Raw genomic sequence first — 27,326 nt, 5'->3', positions numbered from 1 at the left:
CTGCTTAGTTATCGATAAACTCAGTGCAACTTCTGAACCCCTTGGCCGATTTCAACCAAATTTGGAACACACATTCTTTATCTTAAAGAGACGACGATAGGGGGGTTAGGGATGCTCTTTGGAAAAGGGGGAGGGTGTGGGGGGAGGGTTATTGCTAAGTTATTGATCAACTCAGTGTACCTTTTGAACCCCTTGGCCGATTTCAACCAAATTTGGAACACACATTCTTTATCTTAAGGAGACAACGATAGGGGGTTAAGCATGCTCTTTGGAAAAGAGGGAGGGTGTGGGGGGAGGTGTATTGCTTAGTTATTCACCAACTCAGTGTACTTTTTGAACCCCTTGGCCAACTTCAACCAAATTTGGAACACACATTCTTTATCTTTAGGAGATGACGATAGGGGGGTTAGGGATGCTCTTTGGAAAAGGGGGAGGGTGTGAGGGGAGGGGTATTGCTTAGTATTTGATCAACGCAGTGTAACTTCTGAACACCTTGGCCGATTTCAACCAAATTTGGAACACACATTCTTCATGTTAAGGAGACGATGATTTTGGGGGGTTGGGATACCCTTTGTAAATGAGGGAGGGTGTGGAGGGAGGGGTATTGCTTAGTTATCGATCAACTCAGTGTAACTTTTGAACCCCTTGGCCGATTTCAACCAAATTTGGAACACATCCTTCATCCTAAGGAGACGACGGTAGGGGGTTACAGATGACCTTTAGAGAAGAAGGAGGGTGTGGGGGAGGGGTATTGCTTTGTTATCGATCAGCTCAGTGTAACTTTTGAACCCCTTGGCCGATTTCAACCAAATTTGGAACACACATTCTTCATCCTAAGGAGACGACGATAGGGGGGTTAGAGATGCCTTTTAGAAAAGAGGGAGGGTGTGGGGGAGAGGTATTGCTTAGTTATCGATCAACTCAGTGTAACTTCTGAACACCTTGGCCGATTTCAACCAAATTTATAACATACATTCTTCATGTTAAGGAGACGACGATAGGGGGTTTGGGACGCTCCTTGGGAAAGGGGGAGGGTGTGGGGGAGGCATATTGCTTAGTTATCGATCAACTCAGTGTAACTTCTGCACACCTTGGCCGATTTCAACCAAATTTCTAACATACATTCTTCATGTTAAGGAGACGACGATAGGGGGGTTAGGGATGCTCCTTGGGAAAGGAGGAGGGTGTGGGGGGAGGGGTACTGCTTAGTTATCGATAAACTCAGTGCAACTTCTGAACCCCTTGGCCGATTTCAACCAAATTTGGAACACACATTCTTCATCCTAAGGAGACGACGATAGGGGGTTAGAGATACTTTTTGTAAAAGAGGGAGGGTGTGCGGGGAGGGGTATTGCTTAGTTATCGATAAACTCAGTGTAACTTCTGAACACCTTGGCCGATTTCAACCAAATTTGGAACACACATTCTTCATGTTAAGGAGACGATGATTTTGTAGGGTTAGAGATATCCTTTGTAAAAGAGGGAGGGTGTGGGGGTAGGGGTATTGCTTAGTTATCGATCAACTAAGTGTAACTTCTAAACCCCTTGGCCGATTTCAATCAAATTTGGAACACATATTCTTCATGTTAAGGAGACGACGATAGTGTGGTGAGGGATGTTCTTTGGAAAAGAGGGAGAAGTTTTGTTTAGCAATCGATCAACTCAATGTAAGTCTTGAACCCCATGACCGCTTTGAATCAAATTTGTATCAAATATTGTCTGTCCTAAGGAAAAGTTTTTAGTGGATGTGGGTAGGTCATTTTAAAAAGGGGAGGGTGTGAGAGAGGGGTGTTGTTTAGCTATCGATTAATTCAGCATAACTTCTGAACCTATTTATTGATGTCCACAAAATTTGGAGCCCATATTCTCTGTCTAAGGAAGACCATATCATACTGGGTAGGAGTGGCATAGCTAAATCAGAGAGAGGGTCAGGGACGGGAAATATCAAATTTTCAAAAAATTTAGGATGATCAAAACTCACCCGCGATCTTACTTTTAAATTATCAAGTGATAAAAACTCGCCAGCGAATAAGAATCATTTGGAAATCGTATCTTGATTTAAAGCAATTACAATTATCGTCTGATAATGATTTAGCACAACACTGGAGAGGGTATATTTATTAAACGAACAGTTTAGTATACCTTTTTATCGCATGGAACAATTTAAACCAAATGTGTAAAACGTATTCTCTTTCCAAAGGACACTATTATAGCGAGGCTGGGAGTGGGTTTTAGAATGTGGGAGATTATTGAGGTTGGGTATTGTATAGAAAACGACTTAATTACAATTAATTACTTAATTACAATGCTCCGAAAACAAATTTCCTGAATTCCTCATAAATAGCAAATCCTCGACAACTACATTCTCCCGGTAATAAAATTTTCAAAAAAAATAACTTTAACGAAAATGATATTACCCTGAAAATGACATATCCCTGAATGAAGCAGGCCATCATAACACTATAAATATATCTATGATAACACTATTTGGCCTAAGGTCATTCGACATGAAGGGCATTTGGTATGATTATGAATAGCATCAGAAAAATCTTTCATAGAAAGTATGCATTTCCTGGGTATAAAGCAATGATATTGTTACCCTGCATCGGAATTATGGTTTTCCAAGTAAAAAGCAAAGATTAATGTGTTTCCTTCTGGATGATGGATGTGATTGCTTCTTTAAAAGTAGGCATTTGCCCGGAATAAGGCAATGGTGGGAGTGAGCCCTTCTTTAAAAATATGCGTTTGCCCGGCATAAGGCATCGGTGGATGTTTTTCATTCTTTAAAAGTGGACGTTTGCCCGGAATAAGGCTATTCAAACCTACGACCTCTTCTTCAAAATCAGTCAATGTTGCCAAAAGTCTTCTTTTAATCAAATGATGAAGTGTTGATAATAAAAACGCAATTACCCTGTTAACTAATTGGTTTTATCATTTTCCGAGTGTGAAAAACCAAACTGCGAATCAAACTGGCAATTCCGAGCAAGGCCGGGTACATAAAGCTAGTGAAACTATATTAATTGATCCACACATTTTATAAAATCTATGGATCATTTATGGATCATATCACCAAAGCTATGGATCATTTGAACAAAGCTATGGATCAAATGGCCAGAGTTATGGATCATATGACTAAAATTATGGATCATATTACTGAAATTATGGATCATCATTACGATAAAAAATGCGCTAATTTGAAGTTTTATGGATCAAAATATAGTTTTTTATTGATCATTTTCCAAAGATTTATGGATCATTTGTCATACGTTCATGGTAAAATAGCAGGAATTATATTGTTTTTCTTGACTATGTTAATGGAACATATTTTCCCATTAATTGTTAAATTTTAGTTTAGTTATGGATCGAAAAAATATTCTTTATGGGATCTCCTGAACTATTTTATGGATTTATGGTAGCGTTTTATGGAACATTCAGAAGTTATTTATCGATCGATTTTCGTTTTTTTAAGGATCCGTCTTTATTGTTTATATGCAAAAGTATGTTTTGCCTAAATTTACAGTTTATCAAAACCTTACCTCTGCTCAAAAATTCTGACGCTGACCCAACACGCACTGAACTAATTAACTTTATTACCGGCCGCGCAATGCAAAACACAAAATTTCGGCAAATCGCGCGATCGTTCTGCCGTCCGAAACAAGAGCCAACACGCACTGAACTCCTGAAAATTTCTTCGAGAATTCATTCTGAAATTTCTCCAGGAATTTCTTCGAAAATTTTCTCTAAATATTCTTCAGAATTGCTTTCCACTCCAGGAATTCCCTCCAGGACTCCTTCTGAAAATCCTCTAGGAAGTTCTTCGTTGATTCATTCAGAAATTCATTCGAAACTTCCTTTTTTAAGTAAAACCATACAAAATTCATGTAGGAATTATTCAGCGGGCTTGGTAGTCATATGGCTACTGCTTCTGCCTCATACGCAGGAGGTCGTGGGTTCAATCCCAGGTCCGTTTCATTCTCCTACTTTGTATCGTTCTCTATATTTCTCATGTTCTAGCAATCGCTAGAACTGGAAATGGACTTCCATACCGTTTTCATTACTATTCCTTCAACTTGTGTATTCTAACAGTAATCTACTAGAATTGGAAATGAACTATAGAGCTCGTTTCCTACATACAATTAGAAATTCCATCAGTTGCCCTCTCCTATCTATCACATTGGCAGCTCGTTAACCAAGACGGACCTTGGCCTCTCGAACCTAACTCAAAAATTCCAACAAATTCCGCATGAACTCGTGTCAAGTGTTGAGGTATATTCGGCTTGCAGTGGGCGAGTGATTGCATCATCATTTCCTCCCTTGTCCCTACATTGACTTGCATTCTGACGTGGCAGGCGCCAGTGTGACCTAACAAATGAGATCACCAGTACTTGTACATTGAAGATGTGTTCTAGTCCCAAGCAAACATCTGTTGGTTCCCTGTGCAAGAACAGCTGATCTGGTCATAATGGAGTAGCTACTACGAGCAGTCAATCAAGCTCAAGCTCAAGCTCAAAACCATACAAAATTCATGTAGGAATTATTCCGGAAATTTTGTTGATAGATTTTTTTCTGGAATTTATTAAAGAATGAAATAGGCAATGCTGAATGAAATTTCGGGAGGATTTCTAAGGGAAATGTTAAAGTTATTCCCGGATGAATCTTTCGAGGAACGAGGAACACGAGGAATTCTTTTAGGAATTTCTCCGAATATGTTATAAGAATTCTGCCAGTACTTTCTCAAGAAATCCTTTCGGAAACTCTCGTAAAAATTTCTTGGAGTTCCTTTAAAATTGCCCACACGATTTTGGTCGGATCTCCACGAATTCTTTCGAATTTTTTTATAGGAATTTCTCCGCTCATTCATCCGGATTTTTTTAGCTACTCTTCCAGCAATTCCTTTAGACCTTCGGAGATTCCTTTTGAAATTTCTCCGAAATTCACTTAGAGCATTCTTTCGAGAATCCCTCCAAAAAACGCTTCAGAAAATCCTTCAGGAATCCTTCGGAAATTTCATTTAGAAATCCTGTTGAGAATTCTTCGAGAAATCCTTAAGAATTTCTGAATAAATTATTGAATACATTTTCTAAGTAATTATTAAAGATTATACACTGGTTTGATAACAGGTCACTGTCCTTGTAAATACCACCTAAAATCATTGGAAAGCTTCAAGACGACATATGTCGCTTTTGCAAGCTTGAGAGTGAAAGCTATGGACACTTTTTCACAAAAGGCTCAAATTTCTTGACAAGGGTATTCTTGAACCCTGGGAAATTTGAACTATTCCTCCCATTAAAGTAATACATTTCATTCGAATTGCTATTCCTGACTGGGAAAAATTCCTGTGAATGTAAAGGTGATCAATCCCATAGTGATTTATCAGTATTATGTCATATAATTAAGAGGATAAGTCACAATATATCTAAATACTGGTCGCAGTGGTAATAATGTCTGAACAAAAAAAAATATATTAAAGGAATCCAAGGAAAAAATTTCAAATGGAATTCCCAAGTACATATTCTCCACATGTTCTATATCTCGATATCTTTCCATATGACGATGGTTTTCTCGGTCCCTTCAGGCTACATACTGTTTTGCGTTCTACATCTCGATAACCTCCCTATCTCGATATCTCTCTATCTCGATGTGTTCTAGTCATATTTTTTTAGGATTTTATCACGGAAGAAAAAAAGTACCCAAAATTGAGTATTTTTAAACTTACTTTTGAGTTATTTTTTCTCTTCTCTTTCATCCACTCTTTCTTTTGTTGTCAAAAACAAAGAGCCAAACAATCCAACGACGCCAGTTCAATACGGGAAGCCAATTTTGAGTTTTATTACCTGAGGTCGAAATTGAGTGAATTAAACTTACATTTGGGTAAATAAATTTTCCGTTGGGTACTTTTTTAACATGGGAGTAAAGGCAAACTACTTCGACCCTACTTACTCAATTTTGGCTTCCCGTACGGATGTTCGAGATTGGGTGAATTAAACTCACTATTGGGTAGTTTATTTCTTCCGTGTATGTCGAAATATTGAAATTTCCAGGCTACTAGACCATCTTGGGACAATAACAAACACATCAAAAACAAGAAATGACATTTGTTTTGTTGTCGATTTTCATAGCATCGACCTTTTTTTTGAGATCTAGAGTCCGTTTCAATTTTTCTTTCATTCCTCGATCTATCCGTATCTCGATGGTCCCTTCAATATCGAGCTGTGGAGAGGCGAATTCATTCGGAAATTACTTCAGAAACTCCTGCAATAATTTCTTTAGGAATGTCTGAAGGAATCCCTTAGAATATCCGGACAGTAGTAAAACAAAACACTATTTGGAATCTGGAATTGAGACTTCATGTCTAAAAGAAAAACCCAAAAATATCGGGATTTCAGTCATCACCAGTGTTGTAAAATGTCATTTGCATTCGTTTGTATAATTTTCGCAGAACTTTTTTCAGAAGGTAGCCATCAATTCATGTTGTATGACGAACTTATAGCGCTTAAATGGACCTACAACTTTGTCTAATATGACTTTGCTGTAATTATGTAAACTGGGGTGTGGGAGGCAAAATGTCATTCAAATGACATTATGTCAAATGCCACGTGACATTTTGGAGAGTTTTCACTCTCCAGCCTAAGATGTTATACCTAGAGCAATGTACCCTTGGACAAAAATATAGCCCTACTCAAGCGTTATGAGTACATTCAAAATTATGGAATAAATTTGACTTCTAAAGAAAGTTATGAACAAATTAGTCAAATGACATGCAGATGACATTTTACAAGCCTGGTCATCACACTTCATCCGATATTCTTAAACATTCTTTAGCAATTTACTTCAGGAGTTGCTATTCATCCATATGATACTTCATGAGTTTATGCAAAAGTTCGTTCAGAAAGTCCGCCACACATTCTTTTGTAAAAAAAATACCCCAGGAATTTATTCGGCTAATTATCTAGAAGTTCTTTCAGGCATACCTTCAAAAATTCTTCCTGGAGTTCCATCGTAAATTTTTCTAAGTAATACATCGGAGATTTCTCCAATGATTCATTACTAAATTCCTCAAGGAATTTCTTCAAAAATCCATCGTAAATAAATCTTGATCTTCCATTATGTGCAAGCCTCTTAAATAAAGAAATAAAAAAAAAGCTTTTCATTAACAACTGAGGAAATAAACCGTCTAAGACGAATTAAGTACTCTCCATTTAATTCCACCAGTTAATTTTCGTTATCTTTGCAGATACGTATTTCGACCACAACTGTGTGGTCGTCTTCAGTGTCTTGTACTTGACTCGACTCAGTGTCTTGTACTTGACTCGACAAGTCGAGTCAAGTACAAGACACTGAAGACGACCACACAGTTGTGGTCGAAATACGTATCTGAAAAGATAACGAAAATTAACTGGTGGAATTAAATGGACGGTACTTAATTCGTCTTAGACGGTTTAATACATTCCACTAAAAGAGCTTAATATATTTTTCTGAACTGAGGTAATGCTAATTTCTAGTTCTAGTTTGAATGTAGCGCCAATGAAGAAGAAGAAGCAACCCCCCAAACTGTCACAATACAGTCAGGAATTGGAAGTTTTTGAAAAAATACTCCAAAAAATTCCTAGTGACCTTTTCAATCACAGATGATAAAATCCACTGAATTTTTGTAATACACACTTGTTGTGCTGCTTGGGGTCTCCAATAGCCTTGCGAGCCAAAGCGTAGGATTTCCAATATGGATATGTTGAGTACGATTCTTGGTTCGGTCTAGAATGTTTTCGGGTTGGAAACATTCTCGATACCCTGGGCATAGTGTACCTGGGCATACATACTCATGCAATAGCGTGCATAGAAAAGCTTTCAATTAATAACTGAGGAAATGCTAATAGAATACTAAGTTGAAAAGCAGACCAAGTTCCAGTTAGAATGTAGAGCCATTGAAGAAGAAGAAGAAAAAGACTTTGTTGATCTATCGCTTGAATAATTAACGCCTCCAATTACAGTTCTTACTACTGACGTCAAATTATAAATGAATCAATTACGCCTAAAATTGCTGATGCCCCACCATTACCAGAACTCTGGCGCCGTCAGAGATTCTATATCACAGGAATATATTTTTTCTCACAAATAGGAACTGTGACCAACGTAATGTACATATCTAGCTTGCGGTTACTTTTCTAATTGGGGTGATGTGAGTTTGATTTCGATTTTATACAAACCAAAAATATTTTTCTACCCATATGAATTCATTTGAAAAATTATACAAACTAATATGTACAATTTAAGGTTGAGTAAATTGACTTTAACATACACAATTTTTTACTAGAAAAAATTTAAAATGTTGCAAGCAGTTTTCTCATCTGCACTTTGTTTTTAGATGAGGTCGATTGCGGTTAGCGGCAATGTTGTGCATTTTATTAAATGTTCAGCAATCACCGCTTGCTGATCTTACGAAATTAATTTGGGAGGCTATGAACATAAAACCACAGTTAATGTAGAGCAATATGCTCGTTGGTTCTTTTTTCCAGTGCTCCATCTTCTCTATATCCATTCGAATAAAAATCATCATAACTCCAACACGGCTTGGCTCCCTGTTTTTAGCGCTTCCGCACATTTTTCAAATTTTCCTCTCGCTGGAAATTGAAACTTTTGCCTATTTGTGCGGTATGTTTCAACTTTCAGCTTGCACGGATGATACCGCAATAATGACCGAAAATTAATCAATGCTGCGTGTGCTCCGGTTGCGGTCTATTTATCGCTCGACTTGCCTTTTTTTGGGAGATATACGGTTTCTGTTCGCTAATGGCAATGCACGTTAACTATGCTAAGGACCCGTGCCACACTTTACAAATTAGTTCTCCGAACCTGGTTCTAGCGGCGAGCAACGTCGAACTCAAAAGGGGCTCTCAGTGGGGCAGCCCATATTTTTCATTACGATCGCTGTGTTTGATCGTTTAAATTATGGTGGCAATGAAAGAACTGAGTCAAACGACATGGGGTCAATTTCTTCAAATAATAATAATAATAATATCAATGGACAATTCGATGGTCATGATGGACAATTTTCAAGACTTACACATTTTGATTTAAACGATGTTTTGTAAGAGAAATGTAGTAGGGGGAATGACGGCGTCGGCAGGTTTTGTTCTATTATTGTTAGGGGGTTTTTATGAATGATTATGCTTAAATCTGGGATAAACATTATTTGCATATCAAAGAATATTGTGGCCAATTTCATAAAATTTGGTCGACAAAAACCTCCCCTGACAAGTGACAATAATAGAACAAAACCTGCCAAAGCCGTTTTTTCCCTAATACTGAGGTGTTTATTCTTTGATAAATGTGCTCTTTGGATAAAAGTGGGTGTTTTAGTTTTTTCCACGGTTGATAATTTTAATTGTGCCCGAGAATCATGATCTGCTCAATTCCTTCCGATGTTCAATTTATGATCAATATATCTTAGAAGCCAGAACAAATTATTGAGATTGACCCTGACCCCATTGAAATGTATATCCGGCTTTGTACGCTTAATTTTTTGCTGTGCAGAGTTGTGTTCAACACAACATTCGTTTTAAAAAAATATATTTTTGGATGGGTGCCGTGTAGCGGAAAGCGTGGAAAGTGGGGAACGACTCGATTTATAAACAGTCGCACCACACACGCACATAAAACCTCAAACAAAAAGGCGTTATTTTGTCTATTTTGGCGACTGATGCGGCTGTCTGTTCTAGAAACACGTACCACCTGTGGTAATTTCGCTTACTTATTTGCTGATGGTAGAAGGCGAGTTCTTTTGAAATTGAAATGAATAAATGCATTACCGACGAATATTTGCGACGTAGAAGTTCTTATCGTTACTTTTTCGACTTATGATTCACGGCGAACAAGGCAAAAAATGTTTGTGTTATCAACCCTTGACTGATTGAATCGATTAGATACCGTTGAGCGCGATGGATTGATCCGATTGCACTGCACTGATTTTTATCTGCACGATATTTTTCATGGTGTTGCATTTTTCCCTTAATTTCTCCTTTACAGACATTCCACAGGAGTTCCAGTGACCCATCTCATGGACTGAAGGTAATGCTCTATAAAAACCTGATTTTACGAATCAGTGATGACTTTAATCATCTAGTCAAAGTATGATTCATTTGCTGATAACTTTTCCCAGAAACTGATTGGTGAAATGGTAGACATTTTACGTCAAGGTTTTCTACAACAACGTCTATTACACTGGGGTCGCTTTCTATAAGATTTTTGTACGCAACTATTTTTTTTGCGAGTTTTGGGATTTAAAACCGACTCCAGTGTAGTAAATTGATGATGTCTAATATATATAAAGAGTTAGATCGCTAGTATCGCCTTATATTAAGGTGGCTCAAAAAACACTTTTTCAATTTTTTTGATGGGCCGCCCTTTCATTCGGTTCTATTCGATGCCCTGATGCTCTGGACAAAATTTCAGCCAAATCGGTCAACGTTTGGGCGGTGCTAAACTCGTTGGAAGTTTATATGCAAAAATGTATGCAGAAACATCCAAAAACAGTGATTTGCAGTTGGACGGCACAATTTACGATCAAGAACCATGATACTCATTCAGTTCTTGTAGAATTAAATACAGAATGATATGCTGAAAACCGAGAGAAGATTAGAGTTTATTAGGCAAAGATATTAGCATTTTACTGGAGTGTTGTAGGGGTGAATTTATTTCTTTTCAAAGGTAAAAGAAACGAAATTTGCTCAAACCCCACTTCAGAGAAATGCTAATAACTTAGCCGGGCAAACTCTAATCTTCTCGCGGTTTTCAGCATAACATTCTGTATTAAATTCTCCAAGATCTGAATGAGTACCATAGTTCTTTATCGTAAGTTGTGCCGTCCAATTGCAATTCACTGTTTTTGGATGTTTCTGCATACATTTTTGCATATAAACTTCCAACGAGTTTAGCACCGCCCAAACGTTGACCGATTTGGCTGAAATTTTGTCCAGAGCATCAAGGCTTCAAATAGAACCAAATAAGAGGGTGGTCCATCAAAAAAGTTGAAAAAAGTTTTTCCCATACTAATTTGAGCCACCCTACCTTATATACTATGTAAATAAAATTACATATCAATTATTCATTTATACAGTTAGGGATCTAGTGCATTAGCTCCATATCTGTTCAACAACGTTGCAAGAAAAATACAGACTATCAAATAACCCACTTCAAAATTCATGTTCGGTAACGATTTGTTGGAAAATAAGTTCAGTTCTGATAACATATAATATACAGTATATTATAATATTTGTTTTACGTACCGTATTTAACGGGACAGTATCGCTATTGTACTGTCCTGTCGTAATCTACCAAATCCTCTAGTTGTCCCGTTTTTCAACGATTCTTCAAAAGAGCTTTAAAATTGTTGAAGTATCACCATCTTTAATCAGTGATCGCATCTTTAATCAGTGATTACCTAACATTAGTCAACGGACACGACATTTATAAAACACCAAGTAGACCAGACCACCTAGACTATACCTACATGGATACCTGGTTGGCTACAGCGTCGATACACCTATGCCTGGCGTATTGTAGAGCTCCATAATCGTCGGTCTTGGGCGATGTTCCTCCAGTTTCCCCGAACGTTCAGGTTCCCCAGATCCGATTCCATCGCGTGCAGCCAGCGTGTTCGTGGCCTTCCACGAAGTCGCCGGCTCCTATCTGGTTCTCTGTTGAATATTGTTTTCGCTATTCTTTCTTCCGACATTCACACTAAGTGACCAGCCCACTGAAGTCTGCCGTATTTTATACGATTCACAATACGTTCTTCTTTGTATACTTGATACACACAGTTAAAAATTCTGATTATTACATGCCGTGGAAATATTTGAACCCATTTTTTTGGGTTCTATAACCTCTGGTTTTACATCCAACTTTTTCTTGTACGCAATATTGAATACAAGCCCCATAGTAATGACAACCTGTAATTTTAAAAAGTGATGGAAAAATGAGTCGAATCGGACGGAGCCTTTTTGTTACATCATATATGCTGTAACATTTTAATACTGTGCAGCTCATGATTCATGCGCGCCACACACCATTTTCTTTCCAGGGAACTCCGAGTATTGTATGCAGCACTTTTCGCTCGAAAACCCCGAAAGCTCTCCGGTCGACCTCTTTTAACGTCCATGTTTTATGTCCATAAAGGGCCACTAGTAGAATCATAGTTTTGTATCGAGCAAATTTCGTTTCAGTCTGCATGCAGCGGGACCTAAGTTGGTTACGTAATTCGTAAAAGGCCCTATTCGCATCAGCAATACGTCTTTTCACTTCACGGGAAACGTCATTATCACATGTCACAAGCGTTCCAAGGTAAACACATTATTCAACAACTTCAAACACATCCCCATCAAGCACCAACACCACTAGGTCTTCCTCTATCTCTACCTGCCACCATGTAGTTTGTCTTGGTAGAAATAATGCACTTGTCATAAGACGAGTTTGTACAATCCCATTGAATTCCACCACTTAATTGTATCTTGACAGATACGTATTTCGACCATTCAGTGAGACATTCCACTAAAAGACAGTGAAGACATTCCACTAAAAAGCTCAAAATAATTTTCTTATAGAAATAATGGTTAAGCCTATCTTCGCCGTCTCTCTCTTCAGTGGGACAAAAGCCTCCATTACTGGTCTGCGATCGATTGCAATAAGGTCGATGTCGCCCACAAAGCCCAGGAGCATATGCGATCGTGTGATGATAGTGCCGTTCCTCTGCACGCCAGATTTCCTAATAGCGCCTTCTAGTGCAATGTTGAACATAAAATTCTAAAGTGCATCACCCTGCTTCAATCCGTCTAAGGTCACAAACGAGGTTGACACTTCGTCTGCAATCCGAATACTTGATTTCGAGCCATCCAGCGTAGCACGTATCAGTCTAATCAGTTTCGCCGGAAGACCATGTTCGGACATTATCTGCAGCTCATTTCTCTTTACTGAATCGTGTGCTGCTTTGAAATCAATGAATAGATGGTGAATCTGCAAGTTGTACTCCCGGAATTTACCAAGGATCATCCGCAGGCTAAACATCTGATCCGTCGTTGATCAGCCCTCACGAAAACCTGCCTGGTATTCGCCGACGAAGGACTCCTCAAGTGGTCTCAGTCTGTTAAACAGGATACGCGACAGGATTTTGTACGCCGAGTTCAGAAGGGTGATCCCTCTGTAATTGGTACACTCTAGTCTGTGCCCTTTCTTATAGATTGGGCATATGAGGCCATCCAACCAGCCGGCAGGCAGTTCTTCATCCTCCCATTTTTTTTTGATAATATAGTGGATTGATTGACGCCGCTGCTCACTTCCGTGTTTGAAAAGCTCGACCGGCATCTCGTCCTTCCCAGCAGCTTTATTGTTTTTCAGCTTGTTTTAGAGCCTTCTTAACCTCGTCCAGCGCTGGTGGTTCCACAGCGTGACCGTCGCCGACTATGACCATCCTGCTCCTGAATATACCTTCATTTTCATCGTTCAACAAATCTTCGAAGTGCTCCTTCCATCTGGCTGCCACCATAGTCTTGTCTGTCAACAATTTCCCCTCTCGATCATTGCACATGGCGGGCACTGGCGCAGTCTTATGCCGCGCGCCATTGACAGTTGCGTAAAACCTCCGCATATCGTTTCTATCCATGTTCTCCTGCGCTTCAGCTATCACACTCTCTTCGTGTTGTCTTTTTTTCTGCGGTCCACCCAGACCCAGACAAACACATACTCCTCAGCACACTAGTGTAGTGTACACACGCTTAAACACGTTCGACCAACATTAACTCTGCCCCGAAGAAAATGCTTCGGTTGCTGATTTGTTTGAACGTGTGTGAAGCTGTTCAAACAACCGACAGTTGGCGGCTCTGTTGGAAAAAATCAAAGCGGTTTGATTTTGGTTTGACCTGTCGGGGGCGGAGTCAAAGTTCGCCGAACATGTTTGAGCGTTTGTAGTGAAGTCGCACAAACTCTCATATATTTTTTGATAGTTGGTGTTTAAGTTGGCGCGTCGGTCATTCGTGTGTGATATTGTTGGTCGCATAAATTGAGTGTTCGTGTCGCGGTTTGCAGAACATGGTATATGCTTGACTAAACGAGGGGCGGAGTCAATGTTCGTCAAACTGCTTGATCTTGTGTACGCTGTACGCTCTGACATGTTGTACAACTTCGACTCCGCCCCAAGAAAATTTGGATCGGTCGGAGTAAAGTCAGAGTGTCTGTGGACAAGTTGTACGACTGTTGACACAGATGGTCCGACTTTACTTCAACTGAACCATATTTTTTGGGGGCGGGACAAAATTATACAACATGTCGGAGCATGTATGGGACCTCTAAAGAAATTAGAAACTTGATAGATTATGTTATGTATATTGCCCTTAAAAGACATGCATTTTATGTCGTATGTCGCATTGAGAGATTTTTCAGTTAATAATAACAAAATGTTTGAAATTGCTTTAGCAGATTTTCCCCATACAATTGCATTTAAGCTTTTTTTGTAAGTGTTATTCGGAAGGAATTAGGTTTTGGTCAATTCAATTAGCTAATTTTAACTAAATTTTTAATCGAAACGGGTGTGTCAAAAAAATAAATATTTTTACTTTTTTATTCCAATTTCAAATTATCTATTCTCGCTTAACTTTTCAAAAGGACCTAAGTAACACATTTTTCACGAATTAATTTGAGTACTGCAATCAAAAGCTTTCATGTAGTTCTGTTGATGGCGCCATTCAAATTAATTCATGAAAAAATGTTACTTAGGTCCTTTTGAAAAGTTAAGCGAGTATTCATCATGAGTATTTCGAAATAAGTCGTTCTGAGCCTTTTCAAATCACGCTTCATCACATATTTTGTAACATTTGTTTTTTTTTTAAATTCTTTGTAAATCATTCAAAGTACTTTTGATTTTTTTTTAAATACGTTCAACGCAAAATTGTAAGCATTCTTTATTGAATAAAAATAAAAATTGAAATATCAGTTGAACAAAATAAGCATCCCACGTTAGGACATTTTTTGTCGGATTTGGTCGTGTATTCAAAAATTGGTAGGATTTATTATTTTCCGTGACCATTGACCAAACCTCTTGAATTCCCTTTGGAAAAAAAATGTGTACAAGATTTCGGAGGTGTGAATACGTTTGTAGAAGTAATTTGAACGAATTTCGATTCAAAATAACTATGTTCATATAGATAATTAAATAAAATCCTTTTTTTTTTCTTTTGTAATTTTTGGTCGATTTTATCCACTGATTTTTTCAAAGCTCGGTAAATAAATAATCCCACCTCATTGAAATTCGAGAATACGGTGGAAAATTAAAAAAGCGATTTGTGCAATTGTCTGATAAGAATTTTTCTTACAGACATCTTCTTCTTCTTCATTGGCATTACATCCCCCACTGGGACATTGCCGCCTCGCAGCTTAGTGTTCACTAAGCACTTCCACAGTTATTAACTGCGAGGTTTCTAAGCCAAGTTACCATTTTGCATTCGTATATCATGAGGCTAACACGATGATACTTTTATGCCCAGGGAAGTCGAGACAATTTCCAATCCGAAAATTGCCTAGACCAGCACCGGGAATCGAACCCAGCCACCCTCAGCATGGTCTTGCTTTGTAGCCGCGCGTCTTACCGCACGGCTAAGGAGGGCCCTGGGCCCTGTCTTACAGACATGAGTTTTCTTAATTCAATAAATTGGTAGGTCGTTGCGTGCTCACATTTCTTTGCTTATTCCGATGAAATACTGGCGCGTGAGCGAACGAACCAGTGCATAATGCACCCGTGGGGCAAAATGGCCTTATTCATCATATAACCTAAAATCACTCATATAACCTTTTGTAGGACATTTATGAACAAATATTACCATTACAATTCATAAATAGTTATCTATTATTGAGCTCCATTGGAAAAAGTGAGGAAAATCCTTTCATATTCACTCAAATTTTACGATTTGCGATTTTTCCAAACTACCATGCGTTCACCATTATTTAACATGCAATTGAGTAATTTTGCACCACCATTTGGGTGTCTTGCCTCACGTCTATTTTTAGAACATTTTTTAAATACGTTAGAAAGTTATGAAAACCTCATTGTTTTGAATAGGAGATCATTGTGAAATGTAGCTTGTTTTGTAAATTTTGCATCTACACGTTGAAATGGTTCGGTATTCTTGTTTATATTGGTTAAAACATCGAAAAAGCTTAAGGGGTGCATTTTGGACCGTTCTCCCCTGCTTAGACACGCTCCGCATCCCTTGACGTGTCAGCACGGATTTAGAGGTAAACTGTCGGCCCCGGGCCTCCTTCGGGCCCTGATTGCAGAAGTGGCGAAAATTAATACATGTTTGATTATCAAAACAATCAAAATTTGTTGTACTATATTTCGCCGCCTTTTTAATTAACTAATCTTGTCTTCTTCTTCTATATACATAAAAATGAATTTCTGTCTGTCTGTGCCTTATAGACTCGGAAACTACTGAACCGATCGACGTGAAAATTTGTATGTGGAGGTTTTTGGGGCCGGGGAAGGTTCTTAAGATGGTTCGAGACCCCTCCCCGCTTTGGAAAGGGGGGCTCCCATAAAAATGAAACTCCAATTTCTTCATAACTCGAGATCTAATCAGAAAATAAATCAATTTTAGGCGAAACGAAGTTCGTCGGGTCTGCTAGTATATAATAAAAATAAGTTGAGATTTCCTTCCTGACGATTTAACTCGCGAACGGGTTGACCAATTTGCAAGATTTTTTGCCTAATCGATTCGTGTTGGGATCCGCAAGGTTTGTATATACAAAAAGGTGGGGAATTTAACGGGGAAATGTGAAAAATCATTAGAATACTATTTTGGGTCAGCTGTTGAGGAAAACAAAAAAAATCGCGCGGTAATTGATCTAGAGTGTGGTGCTGCAAATAGTTCATCGTTACATTTTCAACACCCGGGCAAAGCTGGGTGTCTTTCGCTAGTTTAATATAGAAACATGAGTTATTTTATATCGAAACATTAATAGTCAAATTTTATGAATAGTGCTTAAGATTGTGTACGTAGGATTATTGGTCCTAAGTTTGAGGATTTGATCAGTTTTCCGGCATTTGCTTATTTTTTCCTGTTCTTCAAACGGACAAAAAATGACTTGGCATCTAGACTACTATTTTCAGTTGCATTTGTTCATCAGAAATCAATGATTTATAATAAGAACATTTTTAGATATTGTATGGATACTTACTAAGTCTGTATGATTGCTAAATATGAAGAGTTAAAACATTGCACTAAATCGTCAAACAAATCTATTTTGTTTTACCAATGTGGTGAAATATAATACAGCGGCAAAATATAGTACACCTACCCTAATAGTTCCCGGACACAACAAAAATCTGAAGAACTAGACTTCAATTTGGAATTTCTTTCTTATTGTTACTCATCGGCAAATCTTTATTATGAAAACTGCAGTGGAATTATCAAAATTTTACTTGTCCCGTATTGAAAGTGTGTATGTCCCGTTTTTTCAACGAAATGATCTGGTCAGTCTAATCATATATTTTCTCCTCCTTCAGGGAACTCTCTTCATTATACAAAACAAATCTAATCATGATGACTAGCGTCTACGATTCCTATTGTCTTCGACAGAATCTGAAAACATGAAACACATTTTCAACATTCCAAGTAGCCACTTCGCTGATTTAAGTTTTCTACTCTTTTCATCTTTCATCCACACGTCACGCACCAAACAATTTGTCGAAACACTTTGTGTATGACCCTTCAAATTTATCCAATTTAAAACCAGTTCACGGCACGGGGGCATCGCATCAAGATACGCAACAAGCCCACTAGTCGCCAAAGGCCTACAGTATAGGAAAAGACACTCCTTTTCCTCCGATGGGTGTGTTCACAAAATACGTGACGCTTCACCCCTTGGCATCTAAAAAGTATCAAAGTTTCTGTAAGTGGCGTACGGCTCTTACGCCACCGCAATTTATGACAGCGCCCAAGTCGGGCAGCTCGTTTTAATCTCCGATCCCAAACTCAATCTCTACTTATCCATAGTTTCACCTAATTCATTTTCGTTGCATTATAATGCAGCATCTTTCCATCAACGGGTCCCTTCCTACTTCTGTACTTACTCGAGCTTGAGATGATTCCTTCCTCTCACGCTCTTCTCGGTTTGAACTGGGCGGTGATCCCATCTTCTAAGGTAATTTTACTGCCATTCTTCTCTTTGCTCACTGCACTTGGTGCGTGGGGAACAGAGGTTCTCCACTAGTATTTTAATATTGGTTTAATATTGGAAGTAGTTTGTTTGACATCGCAGAAAAACTAATGCCTTTTCTAATCTTTAACATATTTTGTTTTATTCAATATACCTTGATTTTCATTTTGAATAACTATAAACAACTTACTCTAACATTCAGTATTCACAATTCGGCTCTTAATTTTTAAATGCAAACTGAAAATTTAAGACTTGGTTTATTTTAGCAAATTCAAATTGACTACTAGACAACATAATTACACGATTAACTGACGTGCTAAAATCGTCGGCAATGTCGGAAAACCACATTTTTTTTAAATTTCAACTCTGAATTTGAAAAGTTAATCCCAGGGCAACATCCAATCAATTCTCGTGTTTGTATCTTATTACGCCAAAAATATTTGGAAGCCTCTGATTGAAAAGAACTCGTCACGCCATCCGCTGCGGACGGACGAGATCTCGCCACAGTTAGAGATCACCGCCGGCGCTGTCTGTCGCCACTTGACTCGAGATTTCCCTTCAGCTTCTTGGCAGTTCAAGCCGGGCGTTCCTAGAGGATCGATGCGATGCCAGTGACTCGCGATCGCGTATGAACTTTTCACCTCTTCAGCGAAACCATCCAGGTCAAGTAAAGCACCAATCGCGCGGGAAGTCGGTATCGCGTAGAAAAAAAAACTCCAGCGAGCAGGAAGTTCTGCCGTTCGCAGCTAACCAAATGGGCAACTACCGACTGGAAATCATCAACATCCTGCTCTGTCTGACGTTCGAAGTGTTCACCTACTTTGTGCTATGCTTCAATCTGATTCGAACCTATCTCGGCCAGCAGCAACTCCAACAGCAGCAGGAGGCCGCCCGCTCGGTTATGATGATGAGGTTTTAATAGGTATGGAAGTTTGTTAAGAATACGGAGGACAGTGAAAGTGCAGATGCTTCTGACTCACGTCGAAGCGATACGGTCCATGCCGGGAAGGTACGATCGTAAATGCCAATCGTGTGTTGTCTGCTGCACGACAAAGTGCAAGGTGAAATTCGAGCGTGAAAATTCGGTGCGGCGACACGTTGTCATTTCATACCCCATGTGGGGGACGATCGAGCTGAGCGAAGACGATGCTGTGAAAACTTGTGATTTGTGTGTCCTAAAAATAAGTTCTGACCACTGCTTTGCGGGTGTATATAACGTGCTCCGTTCTGTTTGTGACGCGCATTGAATTAGTTCAGCAATGACAGGGCTGAATTCTGGAAGTGCTTTTAAAAAAAGTGAATCGTAAATACATAAACATGAGTTTTCGTGATGACGTAAATTACATGTGATGGCATGTATGGAACGCAAACATCCCGTCTTCTACAAATTCCAACTGAATCTTGGAGCATTCCAACTTAGTTTCTATTCAATTTGCTGCATTCATTTCATTCTATTCTATTCATTCAACATTCTATCGACATTTCCACAGTTATCGAAAGGGTTCTATGACTGCCATGCCATGTATCCAAGCACAACGCTACAATAGATCTAATAACTTCGCATGTTCCAGACTCTGCATTATGCCTATAACAAATCAACTCAATTTTTGTTGATCTTTCAAATTGGCTAGATTTTTTATCACTTACGAAATTTCAGATTTTCAAAGTTATTCAAACCTTCATTTCCTAATCTCTAGACCCTTTAGTCTGCTCTTTCTTCCTTTGTCTTTCGCTTATTTGGATCTGTTATAGATTTTTTAGACATCCCATTTTCCCACGGATTGCACAGATTCTTCAGACAATAAATAGTCATCATGGAATCGTGACGTTTTCCTGGCAGTGCGGAACAAGTAGGCTGAATCAGGGACTGTCCCGCATAATCCGGGACGTCTGGTCATTTTACTCTAAAGGATAACTGAACGCAAGCATCAGAATAATGAGGAAAGGACCGTTTGACCGAAAACCATTCGACCGAATGCCACATGGCCGAAAGCTACTAGGCCGAAAGTTGTTTGGCTGAACAGACCATTAGGCCAACAATCATTAGACCGAACAGCTCATTTAGCCGAATAGGCCGTTTGGTTGAATAGGGATTTTGACCGAATAGGTCTTTTGACCGAATAGGTCATTTTTCCGAATACTTCATTTTGCCGAATTGGTCATTTCCTCGAATAGGTTATTCGGCCGAATTGGTCATTTTGCTGAATATGTCATTTGGCTGAGCAAGTCATCCGGCTTAATGTGTTATTTGGAAAAATAGTTCATTTAACACCTCACTTATCTCTTCTCAATCATCATTTCTCACTTCTGTGTGTGTGTGCTTCATCCTCCATCCCTCACCCAGCCGGGGGTGTTGAACAAGTAGTACTACGAATAATTTGATCAGATCTCATGCTCCGTTATGGTGCCCTTTTTGTTACGAAGACTAGTACTACAAAAAGGAATCACTTCTGAAGCAAGGAAGGTTTCTTCAGAAGTGTAGGGAATGGGATGTACTAGTTGATCATAACAGGTACAGCAAGACTTCACAAGGACGCCCTTATTCGTACTAACTACTCAGGGAGTAGAAGGTCGAGAAGAGCCACCGTTGCTAACTAAAGCTTGAACCGGATACCTGGGACTCCCACAATATCCGCGGCAATAGCAGCAAACGATGCCCTGTACGTATTTAGTGTTTATTTTTTTATTCATATATTGGTGAAGCGATCAGAGAAGAAAGAGTAAAGATTTGGAACGTGCTCACCAATTAAGTTCATCCATCTTTGTTTCCTTTTAGTCTTTGGCCCAGCTGAGGTTGATTTGGGTGCTGCGAAAGTTCTCGTGGGGTTAGTGCCTATTGAAGTTCTGGTTCGTTCCGAAGAAACACTCCTACAAAATCTCCGCCCTTGCTCCGGTTTCGATGCCACTGCCACCGTCGCAATTATTTCTTCTATTGATGGTGGCAGAAATAGTATCCTCTTCTCCGCTACAGATGGCATGCCTAGAGCTGGTTCTCTGTACTGTGTGTGTCACTGTACTCATGTTTCCTAATTTATCACTAATACATTTTTTCTGTAACTATTAAAAAAAAGTTTTTTTTCGCACTTTTCGAGAACTCAATGATACGGATACGTCACACAGGAAAAATCTCAATCATCATTTCTCACTTCTCACTTCAAAAGATAGAAATAAGAATATAGAAATTAATAAGAAGAAGGGCGTCACTCTTTTTACTTCGGTCTACCCACTTTTCACAGCGTAGTAATTAGTGCGAAGAGAGAAAAGAAACGTCTCACTTCTCACTTCTCGCTATACATTTCTCACTTCTCATTGTGAAAAGTGAGTAGACGTCTCACTTCGCTCTTCGCATTTTCCATTATTAGTGAGAACAGAGAAGTCGCCTTTCTCACTTCACACTAATCACTCCTCAGAAATGATGATTGAGAAGTAACTAGAGGTGTGCGCCGCCACCGCCGATATTTTTGCATCGACGCGCCGCCGTTTAAAATTTGTCATGCCGGTGGTTTATAATGTACCACACCGATTCGAATTTGAAAAAGTCCGCAAAATGTTCCATGGAAATTCTTAAGATTCAGTGATATTTCCTTAGTTTTTTTTCCGATTGATGCCTAGAACATCACGGTAAAACTCCAGAGAATTTTTTATGCAAATACCAATGATTTCTTTCAAAATTTCAGTCCATTTCCCGTTGAAATTTCAAAAATTTCTCCGTAAAAACTCAGTCAAACTTCGAGTTTAAATTTCAAAGGACTTCCGTTGAAATCCAAAAATAAAACTCGTTGAAAAAGAATTTTTTAACGGAAAATAATCGTTTGGCAGAAAACTATTTTGCCGAAGGCCACATCCCAACAAACATTGGAGGTGAATAAAGCGCTTATATGGTCGAATATAGTTTTCTAGAGCTTTATAGCTATAATTGTTTATTAAGAAGGTCGAAAGAAAGTTGATTGGCTTAATATGTCGTTTGACCAAACAAACCATTTGGCAGAAGCCCACCAGAAAGGGTCATTTGGCCCTAATGGGCATTAGACCGAAAGTGCCGGTTGGCTGAATTAGTCATTTGGCCAAAAAAGCCGTTTAGCAGAGAGGACATTTTCGGGCCAAATTGCTTATTGTGCCCAACGAGCTAGCAAACGGCATTTTCGGTCAAATGATCTATTCTGTCATATGACTTTTTCGGTCAAACAACCATTTCAGCCAAATGAACTGTGTAAGAACAAACAACATTTTCGGTCAAATTATTTGAAAAGCCAAATGTAGCTCTCGGCTGTTTGTCGCTTTCGGCCAAAAGTAATTTTCGGTTAAACCTTTTTCTGACAAACGTTCAATTCGGCCTAATGGAATTTGGCTAGATGACTTTCGGCTAATGTGTTATTCGGCCAAGTGGCACTCGAAAAAATGGCTTTTCGCCGAATGACTTTCGGCCAAACGACGGGTAGGATTGTTTGTCCTGAAGCCACAAGGCCGAAAGGTGTTTTGCTGTATGTCATTTGACCGAACAAACGATTAGACCGAAACCCATCTGGCCGAAAATTTCATTTAGTCGAAGTTTAGCCAAAAAAGTCGTTTTGCCGAAAAGTTTATTTGGCCGAAAAGGTTGTTTGCCGAAATAGTCGTTTGGCAGAAACGCCATTTGCCCGAAAATATTATTTGGCAAACCGGGTGAACATTTTTGACCATGTTACCCGTCGAGTAATCAACATTTGGTTGATTATGGGCCAATTAAATTTTTTGGCCAAACTATTTTCCGTTGTATTATTGTGTCTTGCAACAAAATGACAACTTTCAAAATCATTTTCCAAGGGTCTCACGGTTGTGTGAAATTTCTCCGCAGTACAAATGGTACGTGCTATCCAAGCATTTACCGTCGGTATGCACCACGTGGCAGCCGAATTTTCAAAAGTAAGGAAGTAGCTTTTTTATTTTCTGGAAGTATGTTTTCCTTAGACAACTATCTGGCGCGTATTTTTCGCTGCGACTAAAAATAAGTGGAGAAGTAGATTTTTATGAGCGGTACAATACCATTTTTCCCAAATGTTTTTTTGGGCCAAATGCAAAAAAAATGTTTTTTGCTTGATGACTTTCGTCTTGACGTATTGCTCAACCAAATGAGGGGGTTACAAGCAGAGTAGTGTAAGTGACATTTTGGTCAAATTTGAGTTGATTACAGCAAAAAATGCTTTGATTTTAGAGCGCTGCGGCAATATGTTGATATAGAGGGGAACTGTTCCGATCTCCATTTCACTGAACATATATTCATCTCATCGAGAAACAAAAACATAAGCACCAATTTCGTCGCAGCTGAAAAAAAGCATAAAAATAAGAAATAAATCAAATACTTTTTAATTGCTTTTTTTTATGGGAAGAACATTGGAGCCATGAGATGTTCCCCTAGTGTGTAGTGTGCTTTTCGCCAAATGATTTTCATCCAAACGACCCTTCATTTTTGTTTTTCTCGTCTTATGTATTTTTCTCCTCATTGCGCGACTCTCCATATGCGCGACACCACCAACGCTAGGTGGATGATTCTGAGTTTTTTTTTCATTGAATCTCCGAAGAATTTCCAAAGAATTTCTTATGAACAATACGAAGAATTCCCTGTAGAAATCCATAGAAATTCCTGCGACTTACGTCTCTCTTTACTATACTGGGTGTCATTTAAATTGTTTCTTGTTGATATCCACATTTTGAACAACTTCCAGCGGAAACTCTAAAGAATTTTCTGAGTGATTTTCGTAGAATACTCATCAGAAACTTGTCGTGGATTCCCCGAACATTTTCCTGTAAACACTAGAAACAATTTTTCTTTCAAAAGGCTCGGAAGTCTCCTTTCAAGAGCCTCGGAAGCCTCCTTTCGAAAGCTTCGTTTCAAGAGGCCCGGAAGCCTGATTTCAATAATCCTGGAAGCCTCCTTTCAAGAGGCCCGGAAGCCTCCTTTCAAGAGGCCCAGAGGCCTCCTTTCAAGAGGCTCGAAGGCGTCCTTCCAAGATGCCCATAAGCCTCTTTTTAAGTGGCCCAGAAGCCTCCTTTCAATAGGCTCGGAAGCCTCCTTTCAATATGCTCGGAAGCCTCCTTTCAAGAGGCTCGAAGGCGTCCTTCCAAGATGTCCATAAGCCTCTTTTTAAGTGGCCCAGAAGCCTCCTTTCAATAGGCTCGGAAGCCTCCTTCCAGAGGCCTGGAAGCCTTCTTTCAAGAGGCCTGGAAGCCTTCTTTCAATAGGCCTGGAAGCCTACTTTCAAGAGGCCTGGAAGCCTCCTTTCAAGAGGCCTGGAAGTCTCCTTTTAAGAGGCCTGGAAGCCTCCTTTCAAGAGGCCTGGGAGCCTCCTTTCAAGAGGCCTGGGAGCCTCCTTTCAAGAGGCTTGAAAGCCTCCTTTCAAGAGGCCTGGAAGCCTCCTTTCAAGAGGTCTGGAAGCTTCATTTCAAGATGCTCGGAAGCCTCCTTTCAAGAGGCCCGGAAGCCTCCTTTCAAGAGGCCCGGAAGCCTCCTTTCAAGAGGCCCGGAAGCCTCCTTTCAAGAGGCCCGGAAGCCTCCTTTCAAGAGGCCCGGAAGCCTCCTTTCAAGAGGCCGGAAGCCTCCTTTCAAGAGGCCCGGAAGCCTCCTTTCAAGAGGCCCGGAAGCCTCCATTCAAGAGGCTTGGAAGTCTCCTTTCAAGAGGCTTGGAAGTCTCCTTTCAAGAGGCTTGGAAGTCTCCTTTCAAGAGGCTTGGAAGCCTCCTTCCAAGAGGCTTGGAAGCCTCCTTTCAAGAGGCTTGGAAGCCTCCTTTCAAGAGGCCTGGAAGCCTTCTTTCAAGAGGCCCGGAAGCCTCCTTTCAAGAGGCCCGGAAGCCTCCTTTCAAGAGGCCTGGAAGCCTCCTTATAAGAGGCCTGGAAGCCTCCTTTTAAGAGGCCTGGAAGCCTCCTTTCAAGAGGCCTGGAAGCATCCTTTCAAGAGGCCTGGAAGCCTCCTTTCAAGAGGCCTATAAGCCTCTTTTCAATAGGCTTGGAAGCCTCCTTTCAAGAGGCCTGGAAGCCTCCTTTCAAGAGGCTCAGAGCCTCCTTTCAAGAGGCCTGGAAGCCTCCTTTCAAGAGGCCTGGAAGCCTCCTTTCAAGAGGCTCAGAAGCCTCCTTTCAAGAGGCTCAGAGCCTCCTTTCAAGAGGCTCAGAGCCTCCTTTCAAGAGGCTCAGAGCCTCTTTTCAAGAGGCTCAGAAGCCTCCTTTCAAGAGGCTCGGAAGCCTCCTTTCAAGAGGCTCAGAAGCCTCCTTTCAAGAGGCTCAGAAGCCTCCTTTCAAGAGGCTCAGAAGCCTCCTTTCAAGAGCTCAGAAGCCTCCTTTCAAGAGACTCAGAAGCCTCCTTTCAAGAGGCTCAGAGCCTCCTTTCAAGAGGCTCGGAAGCCTCCTTTCAAGAGGCTCGTAAGCCTTCTTCCAAGAGGCTCGGAAGCCTCCTTTCAAGAGGCTCGGAAGCCTCCTTTCAAGAGGCTAGGATCGTTTCAAGAGGGTTGGAAGCCTCCTTTCAAGAGCCTGGAAGCCTCCTTTCAAGAGGCCCGGAAGCCTCATTTCAAGAGGCCCGGAAGCCTCCTTTCAAGAGGCCAGGAAGCCTCCTTTCAAGAGGCTAGGAAGCCTCCTTTCAAGAGGCTAGGAAGCCTTCTTTCTAGAGACTAGGAAGCCTTCTTTCTAGAGACTAGGAAGCCTTCTTCCTAGAGGCTAGGAAGCCTTCTTTCTACAGGCTAGGAAACTTCCCTTCACGGCTTGGGAGCCTTGTTTCAAGAGGCCCGGAAGCCTCCTTCCAAGAGGCCCGGAATTTTACACGGAAATACATGGAAGGTCATGGAAAATCCGAAAATAATTTTAAAATGAGTGTTTTTGAGATGCTAAGAAAATTTTCGGATGAAGTTCATCAGTTTTATCTGACGGCTTTCAAAAATGGCTTTCGGCTGAATGGGTTTCGACCCTTCCCCAGAATAATATAATTGTCTGTCCAAATACATTTTCTCTTGTGACTGGTTACCCGAACAAAGTCTGATATTGTGAATAGAGCAAATTGAAATCATATTTTGATGTCGACATCAAGTTGAAATCATGATTTGTTTCCAAATTATAATTTTCGTGATTGATTACATCTTTTGATTTCTTTTTGCTGTAGATCTCTGAATGATATGACATCAAACTAATAACTTATTTTGTTAACGAAAAAAAACATTAAAATTAATTTTCAATTTGATTTCATCGATAAGCAGGAATAGTGTTTTATGTGATGTGACAGTAAGATTGTACTGCTATAGATTTTGATTTTTTTAACCGTTAAAACGACCAAAAGGACCAACCAACCTGAGTAATCAATATTAGGCGATTTGACAACAACAAAATTAGTTATCGATTTGCTTTCAAGCTTTGCTCGCGTAGCGCACAAAAAGGCCCAATCCGAAAGAAAAATATCAAATTTCGAGGTTTAGCGTAGAAGCATGTGTATGAGAAGAAGTATTTGTGTACCTTCTTTTAATCATTAACAGCTTTTCTTATAGCTCACATTTATTGTATTAAACCCTGCAGAATTGTTTATACAATTATACTCATTTTGTGTGTCTGTGCCATTTTTTAAAGGATTATTCCATTTTTTAAAATATGTGACTAGTATTCAATTTCACATCAAAGCCAACTGGTGTTTACAAACCCACAAACAACGGAGATTGAGACATCATACCCATCACGAAACCTTAAATTAAACGCGGTGGTCGCGTGTTCTCCTGTACGAGTTTCATAATCTTGAGAAAGATGAAAATTATAGTATTGATTCTGGGCTGATTTTAGTTTCTATAGATTGGAAAGAAAACTGAACAACCTCTTTAATAACACACTTCCACCGTTGTTGTTGTCTACGGTGCCGATGGCGGTGGTTTAGATAATTATGGTAATTATTACGACAATGACTCAAAATATTTTAAACATTAAGGAATTATGGTCAATCTGTCTTAAACTACAGCACGAGAGAATTATACTCCATCAACAAGATCGTTAGAAAAATATATTAAGCTCTTTTTAGTGGAATGTATTAAACCGTCTAAGACGAATTAAGTACTGTCCATTTAATTCCACCAGTTAACTGGTGGAATTAAATGGACAGTACTTAATTCGTCTTAGACGGTTTAAGATCG

At 39.6% G+C, this 27,326-nt stretch overlaps 1 protein-coding gene across 5 annotated transcripts in view; it reads left to right on the top strand.

Moving 5' to 3' along the window:
- Positions 1-27,326, top strand: part of LOC134204693 (uncharacterized) — a 109,102-nt gene that overhangs the window by 27,279 nt on the left and 54,497 nt on the right. The window contains exon 1 of one of the 5 annotated variants that reach the window (XM_062679474.1): positions 18,745-19,120. The exons of the other annotated variants lie outside the window; for them this stretch is intronic. The gene's annotated coding sequence lies outside the window, so the exon portion shown is untranslated. Of the gene's footprint in view, positions 1-18,744; positions 19,121-27,326 lie in introns of those variants that run through there. 5 annotated transcript variants of the gene reach the window in all.

The sequence above is a fragment of the Armigeres subalbatus genome, unplaced genomic scaffold (genome assembly GCF_024139115.2).
Source record: "Armigeres subalbatus isolate Guangzhou_Male unplaced genomic scaffold, GZ_Asu_2 Contig823, whole genome shotgun sequence".
Lineage (NCBI taxonomy): Eukaryota > Metazoa > Arthropoda > Insecta > Diptera > Culicidae > Armigeres > Armigeres subalbatus.
This window is presented reverse-complemented; position numbering and strand designations above follow the sequence as displayed.